At 42.8% G+C, this 19720-nt stretch overlaps 1 long non-coding RNA gene across 1 annotated transcript; it reads left to right on the plus strand.

Annotated features, from left to right (window-relative positions):
- The first annotated feature begins 14409 nt into the window (after positions 1-14409).
- LOC109144502 lies at positions 14410-15384 on the plus strand. Its single transcript, XR_002045295.2, has 2 exons — positions 14410-14525; positions 15150-15384. It is a non-coding gene; the product is annotated as an uncharacterized LOC109144502 (long non-coding RNA).
- Positions 15385-19720: the final 4336 nt, after the last annotated feature.

A 19720-nucleotide genomic window follows, 5' to 3' on the forward strand; every position in this document is an offset into this window, starting at 1 on the left:
CTTTGCATTTCTTGTGTAGATTTTCTATCCCCAAATAGACTAACGCAAGAATACAAACATTGGCTATGATATACTGAAATCCCTGCTCAAAAAATGGCTGTCATGTAATGGTGTCCTCAAGCAGCTGACTACAAAATGTTAGAAAACTGTGACAGAAGGCTGATTTTTTTGCTCCTGTTTTTGTAAAATAGAGATTTTGTGCGGGAAATATGTTTTGACAGAAAACCAAAATAATATTGTAGTGCCACTTGCTACATATAACATCAAATTGTTTTCATCATTAAAAATAGAAGAAAATAAAGACTGTGCTTTTAAACTTGCAACCCTGGGTTGTGTCTCTCCCCAGCCATTGGTGGACAGCCCACATTTCTCATCAGTACAGTCCGTCCCTCTGCTATCAGGTATTGACAACCTGAATAAAGGTATTGTGAGAAACATCAATTTAAAAATCTCCCTAGGCTCTGTAAGAGCATCAGCATTTCAGGGAAGCATAACAGCTTGGAAGGTGATTTGATTGGCAGTTGTTCTGTTTCAGCCTGTGTTTTCCCTCCTCCCATATTAAAACGCACTGTCTGTTCAGCTGTGCGTGGCTGGGGGGAGGCTGGGGCATACAAGGCTGCAGAGCTGTCTGTAAGGGTGTCTGTAGGGATGTCTGTGGTGGTGGCTGTGGGGATGTCTACAAACATGACACTTTTTTCCTTTCTTCAGCATGACAGTTACCATATTCATTAAATAACTTACGCAGTTGTCAACAATGAACAAGCGTGTGTTAACAACTGTATCCATATTGTTCATGAAAGCACAAGTGTTAGAACCACTTTCAAAAATGAGAAAGGTGTGAAACGAGAGCCCTGGTTCTGCTCACGTTGTTTTATGTTCAGTGTTCTTGTACAGCATGTGCCCCAAACTGCCTGTGCTCCAGGTCCCAGTCGTAAGATATCGGACTGTGCTAGTGACACCTAGTTACAAACACATGTGCAAAAACATAATGAGGGGCCAGTGAGCAAAGTTATGGAGCAAATATGGACAAAGAGAACTGCAACAACTTGGTAAGATCAGAAAATTTCCAGCCAGCATCAATAGATCTAGACATCAACATACATGGTGTCATGTATTTAGACCGAAAAGTTCTTTGACAACTACTGGACAATGGACTTGTCAAAGTAGCTCAGCTGCAAGGGAGAAAGAAAGATGGCTATGGCCTGAACATGTTCATTGGATTCAAGGTACAAAAGAAAGAATAAGTGACCAGTTTTAACAGTAGAGGTAATTACCAGTGGGGTCTAAGTGGTGCAGCATAATCATAGACAACGTGGCAATGGAATGAGCAGGGAGGTGATGTGGTCTGCTGATGACACAGAGTTATTCACAAAGAAAAAAACTGGGGCTGGTTGTTAAGAGCAGCAGAAGAACCTGAAAGTGATGATGGACTGGGCAAAAAAAAATAGGAAATTAGGTTGAATGATTATGTTGAGTAAATGTAAAGCACAATGAAAACTTGTTTGACCTGACTTAAGCAAAAACTTGGGCTATAAATATCATATTAAAATTGCAAGCTCAAAGTTCAGCAGTCAAAGGAATACACCAAATGTGAAGAATTACAAGAAAGGAATAGAGAACAAACCAGAGAACATGGTTGTGCCTCTGTATCAATGCATGATGTATTTGAATTTGACTTCTCTAGGTAGTTCTGGTCCTCAGATTTCTGCCCACAGGGAACATAATGTAACTGGAAGAAGTTTAGATGAAGGGAAATAGGATGGTTATTGATATAATGCAACTTCCATTAAAGCACTGATTAATTACACTGGAATGCATTTGCTTAACAATAAATGAAAGAGTTTCTCTGTAAGAGCACAAGTGTCCTGGACAAGGTGAACATTACAGTGAGGAAAGAGTAGATGGACTTCAGGTGAAAAATTCATAGGCCCAAAGCAAATCAAATAAGGGTTTTTTTTTCCCCATGATAGAATGAAACTTATTCTTTGCTGCAGAATTATGACTTCTAAGTGTCATTTCCACAGGACCAATGAGACAAATTTCACGGAGAAAAATTCACTGAAAAAAATGAAAAAGAAAAAATTTTTTTTCTCTCTTCAAAGGTCTCAGAGGTGTAATTTTTCGGAGGCTGGAATGGTAGAGCCAGAAGGCCTTATTCCAAGCTTGCCCTGTGCTTCTACTGCTCTCTAGCTGCTGGGTACTGCTCAGGGCAAAGCCCTGGGCTGCCTGTGGTTGTGATCTGGCCACTACTACTATTTTTGTCAGAAAAGTGTTGAACAATAAATACACTTTCCCACTTTTTACAGTAATTATTTAAATACAAATATAAGAAAAGAATTGAAAAATTAGTGAAGTGACAAACGTCTTACCATGCAGTAATGGATCCTGTGGTAGTTGCTGTGCCACTAGGGTCTGTCTGGGAGATACATATCTATATGTTTTGTCCCTCTGTGGTAGGCTTGAACATTTTGACCAATGATCAGACTGACTGAACAGGGACTTTCTGTGAAGTTAATCTCCAGTGTTCAGCCTGACAAAGAGGTCAAAACTGGTATTTTATAACTGACCCAGCTCTGCAGCTCTACTCTGCCAGTACGGAACTGATTGGAACCTGAAGGACCACCATGCTCATATTAATTTACCAGCTAGGATAAATGAAAAATTTTTGCTTATATAAGATAACCAAATTAAATAATTGCTGGCCTTTATGCTACTGTTTGCAGAAAGTGCACTGGGGCTTTGTTATTCTTCTGTTATTTCTTAGGATTAATTCAGATTGATCTGAAAGCTCCTGAAAACTTTACACAGTATTACAGAGATCATGCCAGTTCTTCAGCAACTTTAGTCACAAGTTTTTTGACTGCATAACAAGTATATATCCTTTCCCTAACCCCTTTTATAACTGTACTGTTGAATTAAACACATAGAGGCTGAAAGATTCAGAGAAGTAGAGATGTGTTAGAAGGGAAAAGAAAACAAAAATTGAGCACCTGCTTAGTGACTTCAGAAGCATATAATCTTTCTTTGGTCCCTGGTTAAAGGCCAAGCAGCCTTGGTGAAAACACATCTTACTCAAAAGAGGAACCAGAACACTTGAACAATCCATTGTACAGAAAGACACAAAGCATTGCAACACACCATTTGGGGGGGGAAATGCGTGGATTGAATATGAAGAAACAAGCATTCTCCTGAGACTGATGTTTTTACTCATCTTCTGGAACCGTGCGGTATATTTAGCATATATGTTATCTCACAGTTTTGGATTCAAAAATCCTATAAAAACACATTCTACTAAATTCTGGTGGGCTTTTCCAGAAAATAATTGTATCCACTTACAGTTTTTTTCTTGGTGTATGTCTTCTTTAAAGATTTGTGCTTGACTAAAGCTTTCTTCTTCAAAGAAAAGCAGACATTGAGAAAACAGGACTGCCAAGAAATCCTAATCAAGATTTAGAACAGCCTGTTGCTATGGAAATAGCCATGGCATCCTGTGTCCAATATGACTTCTTCTATGCTAAAAATAGATTGAAAAAAGGGAAGTCTGGCCTGAGTAAAATAAAACTTGCAAGAGTAAGTGAATTGAGTGAATTATATCAACGATCCATTAATGGTGAAAATTTAGCCTTTATTAATTATGCTTTCATTGGCTCATTTTTACCTGCAGGCAGAGGAACTGCCTCCCACCGGGCACGGTGAGTGCAACAGAGAGGAATTACTTGCCCCCAGGTACCCAAAATGAGTTCACTATTTTGCTGAGTGTATGTTTAGTTGGAGTGGTTGTATCTGCTCTCACTCAGCAGTGGTGCCACTAAGGGTTGAGAAATCATGACTTAAGTCTGCAAAAAATAATGTCGTTTTTGGAGAGCAAAGGCTGCCCAGTCCGGGGGACTGTGTGAATGGGGGCTGCAGTCGGGGATAGTGATTATTCTCATGAATTGGCAGGGCCCCATAAGGTCTCAGCCCCACAGAAAGCCTGTAGCAGTTTATTCTACATCGCAAATTAAACCAGATGCACTGTACAGGTATCACTTCTATCCCATCAAACTCCAAGACATGATAGTCTGCATCTCCAGCTCTCCCATTGGAAAAGCCCCCTGAGACAGTTCTCTCCTTTCAGCTCCATCATCCCACCCACTGACTTAATTTGGACCTTCTAATATTCAAAAGCAATACCACTTAAATTGATGCAAAAACATCACGCTGCACAGCAAAAAATTGACCACAAGTTCAGGAGTAGCAGGGTCTAATCCCAAGTCTATTGCAACACCAATTCTTGAGACTCTGAGAGCCCTTCTTTTGTTTAGTTTGACCCCTAGTTAAAAGATTACTGAAGTTGAAGATACAAATTGTCATTTGTGCCTGGAGAGTTAGTGTCCTTGGAGGTGAATCAGGATGATTTCATCTCCTTCTGGTCCTGGCTCTGGATGTTTTCTGTTCCAGGTAGATCTCATCACTTTGACAATGCTCAGGAATGTGGAGTCAATTTAAAGATGAAAGCTCAGATTATGAAACAGGAGCTGGGTGAGCATGGTGTGTAGCACATCCATTCTGGGGCTGTTCATGGACATATGGATACTGTGGGTACAATGGTGAATGAATTCTTTACAGCAGTGGCTTTACAGCACTTCCACATGCTGGGCAGAATTGCCCTGTGCATGTATAGTGCAACTGTATGTACAAAGTGGAAGTGCTGCTTTTCTGTGTCCCCTGCACCTCAATATCTGATTTTAGACCTGGGCAATCATCTGGCTGCTGCAAAACCTTCCTGCAAAAGTATCTGTTTTTTGAGAAAGATGTGATATTTTACGTACAACATGGAAAACCCCATACTATACAGGGTGCCTAAACCTAGTATTGGCAGATGGATCTTGAAAGTCTTTGGCCTGTGTATTACGAATCCATGTCTTAATATCCAGCTGACCTAATGCAGCTCCTTGTAAGCTGTGTTATGCCAGTGATGACTACAGTGAAACTGCTTTTAAAAACTTCGATCAAAATTGTCTAGTTATCTCAACTGAAATTTGCACCATATAATTTAACCTGATATGGCCTCAGGATCAAAAAAAGAAACAGGAAGAGTTAAGTCCAATGTTGGTAGAAGGACATGCTCTAAAAGCCTGATTATCCAGATGGAACAGATAAATCTGTTACTCTTTCTCTAAATATCAACACTGCATAATTAGCAGCTGCTAAAATAATGGAAGCCAGTTGAAGAAAAACATGGTATACTCTACATTCATTTATTAAATACCTTATGTTTCCAAACAGAGCTTTCCATATTTGCTGCAAAACTCAGTAGCTTCATGCTTTACACAACTGAGCAAAGATGACAGCACTGAAATGAGCTATTACTATTTCCATCAGGAAGATATGGGGAACTAGTCTGTGTCTTTGAGGCGAAAATATATATTCGTCAAATGGAAAAGCTTTAAAAAGCAGCACTATCTAAGATATCAGCATCCTGTCTCCCTTGGAGACAGCTAAACCCCATATTTATCTAAATTATCTTGGTAATATGACAGAGTGATTGCTCACTAATGGTCAGTAACAGTTTTCTTTGTCATTTTCCTAGTCATTACCTCCTCAGAATGAACTCCAGAATAAACTGCTGATGCATCGTGACTAGAATATAAAGCTTACCATCACAACAGAAACCATTTCTATTAAACTCACAAACCTGTACATTGGACTCCTGACATTTTCATTTGCAAAAAATAATAGCCCTCTATTACAAACTCTAGAGATGAGCTCTAGATGAGCCTAGAGATATCTTATTCTTAAACCAGAAGTAAAGTAATATTTATTTTGTACAGCTGTCTTCTATTTTCTTTCTTTTCTCCTCACAGCTATTCATGCATGGGAGCCACATTCTCTGCAAAGAGCACAGCTCAAACCAGGCTATTTTGTAGGTACAGTATTTCATGGCCTGTTCAGCTGCATTTTTTAATTTGGATGTTTAAGTCTATTCGCCCTTTTTCAGGAGCTGGAAAGAATCACTGATTACACAGTCTGCCCGAATCTCATTTTCCCTGCTGAGCCTGAGAAAAGCCCTCACAGAAGGTTTGTGCACATGGCAGCTGCTTGACTCCTTCTCCTCTCAAAGACTGGAAATTTTCAGTGCTGACATTCATTGTCTTTATTTCAAATTAAATGGAGCTGATTTTTTGAGCTGCCAAGATGGAGGAGATAAAAAACTCAATCAGAAGGAGCCAAAGAGATGCCGTGTGAAGCTGCCTGACTTTGACATAGTGCATCAGCCTAGAAAAACAGTGTTAGGGTGCCCATAAAGGAGGATCATATCTTCCCCAGTGTTACAACAAATGGATATGTACTGATCCTTCAGGGAGTCCTAAAGGCCAAACCACTGGGGAAATGCTGTGGAGCTGCTTTCTACACTATACGGCCTGACTTTCTTTTCTACAAGAGGGGATCCTGTCTGTTTGATGTGCAAATGCTCACTGGCAACGTGGGCAGCCACAGCCGCAGCAGTGCTTCCTCCTGTGAGCTGTCAAATACTCTTCTAACCTTGCCAAAAAAAAAAAAAATTGCACAAATAAGCTATACATATAAAAATCTATCATACTATTTTTAAGCTCTTCTTTATTTAGGAGGGAGGAGAGAATCACAGCACACTCTGACTCCTAAGAAAGTGGGGCCCACCTGAAAAGTCTGATATTTCTAAGTCATTAGTGGACAAGGAATCAAAGAGATCAAATTTCTCTTTCTCTTATAACAGGCTACCAAGCTACATGATTTCCCTTGAAGTAAAGAAAATTCCATTTATCTTTCCTAACCTAGCTTGACCATGGAGTTCAGGTCAGGGCCATTCAGGAGTTCTGGTCAGCTTGACCATGAGCTCAGGTCAGATCATTGGAGTTCATGATCGTGGAGTTCAGGTCATGTCCTCAGTTTAGCCAATCCACAAGTGCACAGTTTGCAAAACAAAAAGAGGGCACAGAGCTTCCTGAGGTGCCTTTCATAGCTGACCCCCAAGAATAGGCAGTGGTTATTTTAATACATCCAAGTTTTTCCAAAAAGTGCCATCTGGTAACATCACAAATGCTCCTACCCCCAGAGCACTGGAGCAGAGAGATCAGGGAAGAGCAGCCCTGAGCTGGGCTTCTCTACTGAGCCGTGTCCCGGGGCTGTGCAACATTCCCTCGCCAAGGTGTGGGCTTGCTTGTGACAGTGGATGATGCAAAGCACTTACTGCCAGCAGCTTCCAGGCACAGCTTTCCAAGAAATGCAGATGTATTCTTTCTTTTTTAAAGGGAGGGAAAAGACATGAAGCTGAAGTCTGACCATGATTAGATTTTTCAAGTCCAGGGTGCTTCCTTCCATCCCCTGGAACCCGGTGGTGAAGACTTGCATATTTCTGTCTATGTGCAAAGAGTAGATCTCCTTGGCAGGCAGTGTATTTACCTGATAGAACAATGAAGGCTGGCACAGAAAGGAAACATTTTTCCCTGCCAAGGTGTTGGTGCATGTCTATTCAACTTCTGTTTTCTTATTTTCAGAAAGCCATCTACCATCTGAATGTAATCAGTCTCCTTGAAGGCTAAGAAACAAAGGGAAACAAATCTGTTTCACATGCTGCATGGGCCATGAGGATAGGACAAGGAGGTTGTCCTGAGCCTAATGTGTCCTGCCCCCATAGAGTGAGGGAGTTATGCCTTCAGCATCTACAGGAAGAATTCCCACTACATCCACGGATTAGCATGAACTTACTTGTTATCTATTATTCTGAAACTAGATTAATTTATAAATTTTCTAGATGTGTCCTGTTCTACCAAGACTGGTGAAAAATGACACGAGTCCAGTTTCAGGGGAAGTGGCCAAAATGGCTATATTTAATTATATAAATCAGCTTATATAGCCTTGTTTGCAAGGGTGGCATGACCCCATTGGTCGCTTGACCATCCATCTCTCAGGGTGATTGACGGAACGCTATAGCACCCATACAAAATATTTTTTCCAGTGTACCATAACAATGGACAACAAGTTTGCAGGTGCAAGATAAAGTCTTGGTTTACAGAAATCTCAAACCGTTTCTCAGCTAACTTGCATGAGAAAGAAAAACCTCACAGAATGCTTCAGCAGCTGGAAAATTCCTCTGCTCCTAGCCTTTTAGCATCCACATAGATATAGGGTAAGAAACACAACAGGAACCTGAGAGTGTAAGACTCAACAGGCTGAGCTGGACAAAAGCTCAAATGAGCCCATTATCGTATCTCCAGTTCCCAGCATTGCATGGGTATCTACATCTGGGATTTTGTGGCAGCAACTGATTCCACAGTTTAATTATGGATTCTGTAGCAAATTAGTCCATCTTTTGAGAGTTGCCAGAAATGCCATTTAATGTCCTTTAGTTGCTGCCAGTGAGAAACAGTCACTACCTTTTCACCTTCTCTATACGTCTCTTTCCCAAGTCAGGAATTTTAATCTTATCTTATATGGAACATATTCCCATAGACAAGATTTGAATGTTAAATGACTAATTTGCAAATCAAGTAACTTAATGAAATGTTTTTAAATAAAGCTAATATGCCTCAGAAGAATACCTATTTTAAGATGGAGATCAGTTCAGATAGCACTGAGATAGGTAAGATTATTTTCACTGTTTGATCATTTGCTCTTGGGACAAATTAGAACACTCAAATATTTGAAAATATATATATTGCAATAAAGAAGCAGTAAAAATATCAGCAGAAACCACCTAAGTATGTGTGGGAGAGGTGAGAGAAGGTGGGAGGAAAGGGAGTAGGAGTTTAACCTAGCATAGAAAATTCCCTCCCAGAAATCATTTGAATGCAAAAATAAATGAACCTATTATATATATTTCCCATTATAATGAGTTATTTTTGCTTCAGACTGCCAATCATTTCTGCTGACAAAGACTCCAAAGCTTCAGATATCTTGCATCATGCCATTGCACGAACTAAAATTAAATGTAACAGAGGGTTAAGAAGAGATATTGAAAAATCTTGCTAAATTTATTAACTAGAAAAGTGGCAAGGCCTAATGTATAAAAAAAAAATTTAAGTCTTCAAGGCGATTTAGTCTATCTTTCATCACTGTGTCTGAGAAATTAGCAGGATATGTAAGCAAAATAGCTCTTTTCAAAATGTACAGCAGATCTGCAAACAGATATTTTGATCCTTAAAGAGATTTTAATCCATGTTTGCACAACTCTGAACCCAAGTTTTCAGGTGGCCTTGCCTGAGGGGAAAAACAAGATAGAGGAAATAGGAATACATGAAAGAAATACCACTACCCCAACTTGGTGAAAGGAGAAGTCTCATAAGAGACCAGCCCCATGCCTGGGGTATGCCCTGCTGGGGACACCAGGGTGCCGAAGGGGATTACTGGTCAGGAGCCAAGGCTGGGGGCACCTCAGGGCGTCCCCTCTGGCAGTGAGAGCACACACTAATCACTGCTGATCACAAATGGGGTGCTTCCCTTACCAGTGAGGTCTCTGAAATGGACAAAATATATCCTAACTTTCAGTATTATTATTATGGATGTATTTGAAGGGAGACTGAATTTTTAGGAAAAGAAGTTTTGTTATTTTGAAAATGAATGGGAGGCCTTTTTGACCTTAAATGACATGCTCAATTCTCTAATCCTCTCAGAAGCAGCCTCGTCACACCACACAAACCATTTAGAGGAACTCCAGGCCACTCTAAAATCAGGGGACATATGATTAGCATTAAACCAAAAAGCATTTTAATCCTGCTGCAAGATTAAAAGGGTGCTGAAAAACAAAGTGGTGTTCCTGTTTCCTTCGGAACAAAATATTTCATTTCATAACAGCAGGAAGCTCTACAGAAGAAACACCTGCACACTGAGGTGGATGAGCATGTGGCTGGAGGTCTTTTCAGCTTTTGTACATCCAGCTATTAACTCCAGGGCCGTTGCTCCAAATCTGCACTGGTATCACTGGGAGCAGTGCCTGGTCTCCAGCCATCAGACCTTGCTCTGTTCTCAAATGGCTTATCTGGAGCTCCCTAATAGAGAGGCTTACAAATAAGTGGCTCAGCTTGGTAAAAGCCACTTTATAAGCTGCCTGCTACAATACAAAGCTTCCTTCTTTGATTAAAAGGTACTAAATTTATGGGAAGACAGCAGTGATACGCCTTCCTGACGCTTATTGAGAACAAACTGATTTATGAGAGCAGAGAATCCAATAAAAATGTACAGATTGAGTCAAAACCTTTTTGGTGGAGCTAAAAAATATGTTTTTAGATATTTGCCAAGGATGAACTGCTTCCTGGACTTAGAGACACAAACAGCACTTTTAAAAATCTCTCCCTACTTGAAAACTGTGAACATGGGGCTGACATTATCCTATTTAATTATGACAGCTGGCTGACCATCAACATCCTGGGCTATCTCTTGGTGCAATGGGATCAGAAGTGCTGTGAAGGTGACCATTTCTTTACGCAGGACTGAGTGATCTGGGGTGATCAGGCTTCTATTTTTTACAATGCACAAAAATACCTGAAGCTTCTAAATCCAGGCCATAGGCTGAAAATATAAGGAGGCATTACTGCCATGTTGCCATTCCTTTGTTATTTTATATGTTGAGTTGTGTCTTGAACCAAGACTGGATAGGGATTTGCCCTTACTATCCATCAGTTTGTTCAGTATCTATAATACATGCCATTATAAGAAACAAAATCCAGAGTGCTGTGCTAAGATGGAGAACCTGTATTTATTCTCTTATGCATTTTCCATTGTTCATGGCAAATTTCCGTTCCAGCTAGTGGAAATTATAGTATATTGATGGAAGATGATTCGAAATCTTGAGAGAGAGGAGACAGAAAAATCAAAGGGAAACTTGCAGATTCAGCATCTTTATTACAACATAATAATATCAGAGTGTATATTTTCTTTTAAAGATGTTCCATTAACATGTCACTTGCTTTGGATTCTTGGATTTAAGAAAAAAAATCTTAACCAGCACTTGATGGAAAATGTGCTGCAAGAGAGCCTGGTGCTATGGTAACAGAGCTGCATGCCCATGTGAGCTGCACTGAAGCGGGAACCATCAAACACCGGCTTTGCTCCCATCAAGTTCAACTGGAAGAGCCACTGTCATTTCAAGCATCATGAAATCACTCCTTTTGTTTCTGTGTCAATGCAGGATAATCTTTCTCCAGATAATTTCCCTTCAAGGTAAGATTTTTAAGGGATCATGCATACAAATGATGTCAGTTAAATTGACTTCTCTGAAAACACCTCCTTTACTTAGGGCTGAACACCCAGATACCTACTTCTGTGTCTTAGATTTACTCATGGTTCTATTACCCTACTTTGCAAGTAGTCCATGAAATACGAGGAACTAAATGTGTGTGCCAAAGATCTGAAACTGACAGACACACTTTGCCCTGTATTTACCAAGCGGCCAGTGGCCTCGCAAGTCTGCATTTTTGAGGTCTGATTTCAGGCACCATAGTACGTGTGCGCAGGCAGAGAGCAATTCCTTCATATTAAACTTCAATGACCATTAGTCATTTCTGAAAATGTAAGCTGCTGACTTGTGCATACAAGTGCTGGTGGGATCAGGGACCAGTGGTGATTGAAAGCCCCCAAACCCCTGAGGAGATTGCCTGACTTGAACTGTAAACTTCTGCGATTATTTTTTAATCTGCACTTACTTTCAGACCCTTGGATAGTTTTATTGACAACAAACAAACAAATAAACTGAAGTTGTTAATTTTAAATTGATTGCAAATTCAGCAGTACAACTAGTTATGCCAAATGTCATCACTTGATAAATGGGTCACAGCAGAGAAGGGAAGGGTATCCAGCAGCTCTGTGTTTCTAGGGTATGTGTGAGGTAGATTAATCTTTGCTTTAGGGTTTAATTTGGCTGCTGTGTCCCCAGAACTTTAGGGCAGGGATTTCTGGCTCTGTATCCTATGGAGAAAGGTGCTGTAGGTAAAGACCCATCCCACCCCACATGAGAGCCTCACTCCCTGCATTGACTGCTTGGGGAGGCCTGAGGGACCCCTGTGCAGCCAAAGAAGCCTGCAGAAGAGGCAGCTGAGGCCCTGTTCCCAGCCTGGTGTGCTTCTCATTCATTCATGGGACCACTCAGTCAGCGAAGATGAGACCAGAGGTCCAGCAGAGGTGAGCAGGGGATAAAGCACAGCTTTAACACACCTTGTTAAAGAGAAACAGCCTCATGATTTTAAAATTGTTCTAGAGTAAGCCTGCTTTTGTCTTTTACCAGACAAGGAAATAGTGCTCATTTTAAGCCTTTAAAAGAAGAAAAATGGAGACTGCAAATAACACTGTGGAAGAAAACTAAGGCACAAACATTGAACAGATGTACTGAACAGCACTTCAGTAAAGAGCTCCAGGTACATGAAAACCAGCCCCAGTGTGATGCTGGAGACAGTTAAGAAGCAGAATTAATCTCTCTTAGAGAATTCTTTTTGAAGGAAATTACTTTCTTTTTGTTTGCAAATTGTTCCTCAGAAAGTTGTGCCCAGGCCTGCATACAGCTGTAGTGCTCAGAGTGTTACAGCAGCAGTTTTCTCACAAGTGAGGCATAACTTGAGAGCAAATGTTTACACATTTAATATTCAAGTATAACACAGCAAGTATCAATGCAGAGGTGCAGAACAATAATGGGATATAGCTCATGCAACTTCCTTCAAGAGTTTTTGCAAGTTATTAGATCCTGATGGGACTTGTCATTTGATAAAAGTTAAGCAAGTGCACAGAGTACAGCAAGAAGTGGGCCCATGTCATGATAAGAACATTATAGGACATCTTGAAGGTATTTGTAACGACTTTCACCCTGCCCATGTTTACAGCAAGGTGCTACCCTCACTGTCCTCTTATCTTCTCTACTTTCCTCCTGCAGTGCTCAAGCAGCCATTGCTCTCCTGGCTCTCAGGAGTGGAAACCCAGAGGAGTCATTGTGGGGAGGAGCACAGAGCTACTTCAAAAATTCACTTAGAGACAGAGCAGCTGAAAGCAAGCTCCCATCAGTCAAATCTGTGTCTGATGTGCAGATCTAAAAATAACCCTGCACAGTCTGTGAGAGGTGACAGCCTATAACAGCCTCCACCTTGCCTTTGCTCAGTGTGCCCTCACAAGGTACAGAGCAGCGCAGTGCAGAGGATCACCAGAGCTGACCAGAGTGAGCCTGCCCATGTCTCCATGAGGAAAACAAGCAGCCACTGAAAAATGAAGGCAGATCCTTGTGCATGATGGTGTGGTGGTTCAATGCAAATAGTTGTCCAGGCAGCAGCCTAAGACAAATCAATACCTGTAATAAGGCTCATCATGCTCCAATAACTGCTGCAATCTGCATAGGAAGACTCATGCTGGATGAAGGGGAAATGTGTGATCCTGAGGGAAAAGGCACTTAAGAGTAAATACTCATTAAGTGAAAATTATTTGCTGATGAAAGATTAAGCGAGTCGGCAACTGGACAAAAGATGGGTGTATGGCAGGGAAAGAGCACATAAGGTTTTCTAATAGATTCAGCTGAGGTTTGTGGTGGTGATATTCAATGTAAGCTGCACAAAAAACTGCAGCTTTGCTTCCAAACATAGATACTTTTTAATTCCTTTCTAAGATCTTTCCTAATATTCCTACAGAAGAAAGCCAAGACCGATCTATTGGAAAATAGCTGGAGAGACTATTTTTATACCTTTAATTAAATATTATAAAGAAGTACGCTTCTGAGAAAAAAAATGTGCTTGTATTATAATGTGGGGGTACTTTTCCTAAATGTGTGGTTAGGCTGTTAGAGATAAGAGCATTTATGATCTTCCATATAGATCTGATGAAACAGCTTCTTCATTTACATTTCAAAGAAGGAATTGGATGGTGAATTATGCAAGAAAAGAAAATAAGACAGAAGCAAAAGAAAGAAATCAAAGTGAGAGAAGCATCATACAGCTACAAATACTTCCTGGAGTTAGCCTGGAAAGAAGAGTGTTCACAGCTCACTGTAGTTTCATGTCTGACAAATGACAAATTTTGACCATTTTACTCTGGGAACAAGAGCATGCATCATGGTTCAGGGATGAGGGGGAGGATTTCTAGTGCTTTTGTTACTGAATATTGGCTTCACACCACTAGTTAATGGCTCTTTAGATGTGCCCTGGAGAGTAACTCTTCCTCAGCAAACCCGAGGAGTGGTACACCCATGCAGACAGAGCCTGGCTCCCATCAATGTCCGTGGGTCCTTGGGAAGCTGGATCTGATGTCCCTCGGGATGTTGCCGCACCGATGTCTCTGGCACTGTTCCCGCACCAGGTGAGACTCGGCATTGAGGCTGCCGAGCCTGCTGGCACAAAGGAAAAGATTTGCATTCCCACCTCTTGCTCTGGCCACAAGTAAATAACTGAAGCCCAGGGTGGGGAGGGTGTCTGCCTCCGACGCCCTGCCTCCTGCCACCTGATATCCCAGCTATTTAGTCCTTCCCTCCGCTTCCCAGCCAGCAGCAGGCAAGAGCCAGCAAGCCCCAGCTGGAAAGGGAACAGCCTGGCCGAGACAGAGTGAGTACAATGATTTAAATGGAGCGAGTTGGACAGTTGTCAATGGAAAGGAAATTAGTTGGAATCTAAATTTAAGTAAAAGAAACTACCCACGTTACCGACACTGTAAATTGGATTAAAATTAAGTCCTACGGGAAAATCGATGGAAAGAGATAAGCAAGTAAGTCAAAATGACAGCAGAAAGAGGCAGATGCTCCCTGAGAGCTTATTCAAGAGAACCAGTCAAAAATAGAAAATAAAATTTAATTGAGCCAATCCAAATCTAAATGATAGAAAAATAAAGGGAAATTGGAAGAAATTAGAGAGAAAGCCCAAGGAAAATATTTCTAAGAATGTTATAAATCAGTACACAAAACAGAAAATGGGGGGGAAATTAAAGAAAGGAAAAAGGCAATTTTAATTATGTCTTAGAGTAAGTGAAATTAAGTGCCTAGGAGCAGAGGTTTTTTAATAGAATGCATTTGTTTACATGAAAGTAGACTTCAATTGACATGAAGATGTTTTTTGAAAACTGGCTACTTTTTTTTTACCTGTATGTGCTGTTACAAAGCCTCTGAAATGCATGTGTCCTCACTCCATGCTCTGAAAAACATCGGTGTTTTCTCTCTCTCTTTTCCTTTCCAGGTTCATCCCTTACGGAGGAGCTGCTCAAGGCTGTGGGCAGCTGGAGCTGCCTGTGTTCTGCCAGCCTCCCACGAGGGTCCGGAGCACAGGGAGCCTGTCCCAGGGTGAAAGGCTTTACCTTTCCTTGGCCATACCTACAGTACCACTGGATGTCACTGTTGTTTCATAAAAGACAAAAATCTTACTGTGATCTTTTTGATGGATGATGTTTAGTACATAAATATATATATATATATATGTATTTATATTCTCTTTCCAACAACTTTTTTGCACAAGGGTTGAAATCACAGAAAGCCTGTGCAATCTCCTGGCTCTCAGTCACGTTTTAGGTGACTATTTTTGCAGAGACTGTGTTTATGGGCCCTTTTGTGGCATTCTAAGAGGCATCTCTTCCATAAAGGATTGTTTTCTGCTGTGGTAGATATAGAGTGTGGCAGAGCTGCCACAATAGATTTCACTCGTTTTGGGGTTTCTTTTCTTCCATTTGTTTTATTTCCAGGGAAATATTTCAACTCCCCTCACCTGGACAGATTGCAGCTGTGTTTGGGTGGAGGTGTGAGCTGCCTGTGGAGCAGCAGCATCTGCTGCTGTCTGTGGTGAGCCCAGAGAGCTGGGCACTGCCAGGGCAGCGCTGCCCATAAATCAGGATTACCCTGGAGGCGTCTGCTTCCCTCCACTGTTACAGAGGAATGTGCAGAGACTGCCCCTAAATCTCCTGTACTAAGAGTCAGTGAGAAACTCAGACCCTATTCCTTACAGAGAAAAAAGCTCTTTTTTCTTCCCCATTGGTTGCCTGAGGTGGTATTTAGCTGGTCAAATGAAGACAAATAACTCTCTTTAAAGCCAGTGGAGAGGAACAGACAGTTCCAGGAAAGTGATTCATCCCATCTGAAAGAACACTTGTAACAGATAGGTGAGGTAGGTAAAGGCTTTTAGGCACCTATTTCTGCTGAGTAACACTGCAGAAACCCTCAGTAACCGGTCACACAAGAAGATTCCGACCCATTTTTCCTGGTATTGGCACTTCTACAGCAGGGTTTGTGTGAAACAGTAGGCAGGCCTTTTCTATATAAACTCCACTCCATTATTAATCATCTTGGAGGCAACTTTCTGTGTATTTCCCTAATGCTGAACATGCCAGAAAAGGCACACAATGCCCAGTGAGTCACCCCAAACTGCCCATCAGGAGCTCTGCTATCTCCATCCAGGGACTGAGAGTGAGTCAAGAGAGCCCTCTATAGCGCTGCTGAAATACACCAGGAGCTGAACCAACAATTTGGCAGTATGGACAGTGGCACTGCTGTGCCCAACAAGGCTTCTGGTGCCATTTCATAATCAGTGCTGCAGCTCAGGTAAAAAAAAAATCTATATATTTCTGTCGGTGGCAGGTACGTAGATCTCAGTTCCAGTCCCCAGCTCCCAGAGGTTTATCTGGTACACTGAGGACAAGAAAACTGTTGTTACATATGACAGGATCTGAAATGCAATGCTGAGAAAGTGGTCCTCTATTTGCATGAAAATAGTTCAGCTCTGTAAACTGTTCTCCCTCTCACACCCATTTCAAGCATCAGTGTTATAGACTTCTTTAAGACATCATCGACCTTCCCCAGCATGACTGGTCCATGCAATGAGATAGCAGCTGTGGACTTCTGGAGCACAGTATGAGAGTCCAGCTCCTCTTAAGGAGCTCTTAAGAGGTCAGGCAGGTCTGAATAGGGTAAATAAGGAGCATAAGAAATTTCTGACAGCTGCCTGTATCACTTAATGGGAAAAAATGAAAAGAAGAGACAAAGATTGAGAATAAATGCCTTATTATTCCAGTGAGAAGTTAACATATTTGGGGCTAAAGGTCGTGAATGCAGACTGGCCTAAGAGATTTGCCAATTTTAATTAAAAATTGTGCGAAAACAACAAGGAGGAATAATGTGTGCTGTGCAGATTGAACAGGAGCCTCTTAAGTCCCTGCTGTTTCTAGCAGCACTCTTTTAATTTTGTATCCATAAATAAAGGATTGTGGAAAGACTGCTGTCATTTAATACAGCACAGCAAAATGTCTGAATCATGCAAAGTTAGTTTCAGGGAGTCAAAATGATAAGACATTTCTAAAAATAAAGCTTTCTAAGGTAACTGCTCAGAGTGGGGCTCCCCTGGGGTGTGATAGGCAATTCCTCCATTTCTCCACGGCATAAACCTCTGCCACCATCTGCATCTTTGGGCTACTGGTACCTACAAAGGCAGGAAACTTGTCTCCCCAGTGTGTACATGGGCACACTAGCTGCATCTTCTAGGTCTTATTTTGATGGCCAGCAGGAGGTTTGTACCTGCCAGGCAGCCTCGGGCATTCCTTGGAAGTGCGCGGTGCGCCGGGGCTCCAGCCGGGCTTTCAGAGCACCCTGCTCGCTCTCGGGGGCTGCCGTGGGGCCGAGGCTGCTGCTCCTGCCCGGCCACAGCCCGCGTGCCTGACAGGCAGAGCTGCAGACACATTATGTGTGTAAAATGAAGCAGCCTGCAGAGCGCTCAGAGAGACGTGCGAGGTGTGGGGCAGGCTGAGATTCCACCCCGCTGCCTCCTCCAGTGCTGCGGTGGTTGCATGATGCCCCCGGCTGCCGGGAGCTGAGGAATATCGCTGAACCCTCACTTCTTCCCCAGCTCCGGGGCTCCTCAGGACAGAGGGTAACACTAAAAGTATCAGTTTTTCTATATTTGTCATGCATTTCCTCCAATTTGTTGCCATTATTCCCATCACTCAAAATGTGACTAGTGATTTACAAAAGATGGAACAAGCCTGATCCTTCTCTCCTGTGTTTGCTTCCCAAGATGTTTCCTGGTACACGTTCCCGTGGCAGCCGTGGAGATCTAATCCTCTTCACGCTCGTGGCTCGGGCACTTGGAGACTGTCACGGGCGGGGATCTGGGACCCGTTGTTCCTTCACGCTCCACAGCGCAGGGAGGCTGGGAACAGACACGGGACCGTGGCTGAGCCCTGCGCGGGGACTCGGCCGACACGGGAGCTCCTCCTCGCGGCTCCGAGAGCCACGCACCAGGGAGCCCCATTCCCGCTGGGAGCGCTTCGAGGCGGGGAAGCGGCACCGCGGGAGCGGGAAGCTGACGGCATCGCTGTGCAGCACCCTTTTAGAAAGCTTTTTGCATTTGCTGTTATCTCCACGAGTCGTATGTACGCAAATTAAACACGGCTGGTAGCCGCTAAATAGGTATTTCTTGCCAAAAATATCGGCTCCCTGGGATCTCCACCCTCTCGCGTTTGCAAACTGCATCAGATGCCACATAAGACATCCTCCAAAATGTGCTGACACTCATACCAGGCATCAGGCAAGAAGCTCCCATCCCTCCCCACTTTTTCCCTTTAATCCTTCTTTTTTTCTCCCCCGTGATTTTAGGTTCTTACTTTTACATTTCTAAGCAATTAATTCTTTGGCTCCCATGTAGAATCAACAGGTGTGGAATGACTGATACCCTCCATCTGGTTGCTGCTGATAAGGTAATCCTGGGAGTTGAGGGCAATATCTCCAATAAGCTTAAACCGCAGCAGCATAATCTATTTGCAAGAGAGAACAAGCCCTGCAGCCAACATTGTTATTTCACGGGAACAACTAAGCACAGACAGCACTTTCACAGGAGAGGTAGGAGGGTTTCCACCCTCCTATTTTTCCCCTGGGAGTGATGATTCACTCGGTGCAGTTGTACCCCCTCTTAGAAAAAGGGAAAGCTTTGCTTTTGAAATTTGCCCCCCAAACCTATGATTTCTGAATCAAATCATCACTTTGCTTCTTTACATCCCACTCATGGGTCCGTATTTAATCTTCCCCAAGGCAATGGGAAAAGATGACTGTTGGCTCTGGGTTGATAATAAGTATTATTTTCTGTAACTTCCATAAAACTACGATAGCTGCTGAATTCTGATGTGAGGTGTGACGAGAGCAATGGGGTGTGCTTGGGGTGCCCTCTGCAGATGAAGGGCTCTGTCACCTCCGCTCAGGTTTGTGTCTGTGGTGACAATCAGGGGACTGACACACTGAGAACCGCGTCGCCTCCCCTCCAGATGTTGTCCCGGTCTGTGGCACGAACCACGCAGTGTCGTGCCGACAGCATCACAAACCTACGCCTTTCCTGGCGCCCATTTCCTGGGATTTCAGCCAACAGCTGTGGGGTTTATTTTAATGACGATTTCTGTTCTTAGCTTTCACTGTGTGCTTACCCTGTTCAAATACCTCCTCTAGTTTTCCCAGAGCCAAACTCGTGCTGCGGGGTTCGCAGCCGAGCCGATCCGAGCCACCCCGCCGGCGGCAGCCAGACGGCCCTGTAGCTTCCTGGGGAGCCATGGGAATTAACAGCGTGTACCTTCTCCTCTGGGCTGCGGGAAGTGCAGAGGGCATTTTTAAGCCGGTCTCTGCTTAAAAAAACAAGCGGGCAGTGCTCTGGCAGACAGGTTTCCCGAGGCGCAGGACGGGGCGATCCCGCCCCCGTCACCCAGGGACACTGGCGTGCCGGAGGCACCGGGATGCGGAGCTGCCCCCGTGCTGGACTTCACGGCCCGGTACTGAGCACCAGCG

This window comes from Corvus cornix, chromosome 2, assembly GCF_000738735.6.
Source record: "Corvus cornix cornix isolate S_Up_H32 chromosome 2, ASM73873v5, whole genome shotgun sequence".
Taxonomy (NCBI): domain Eukaryota; kingdom Metazoa; phylum Chordata; class Aves; order Passeriformes; family Corvidae; genus Corvus; species Corvus cornix.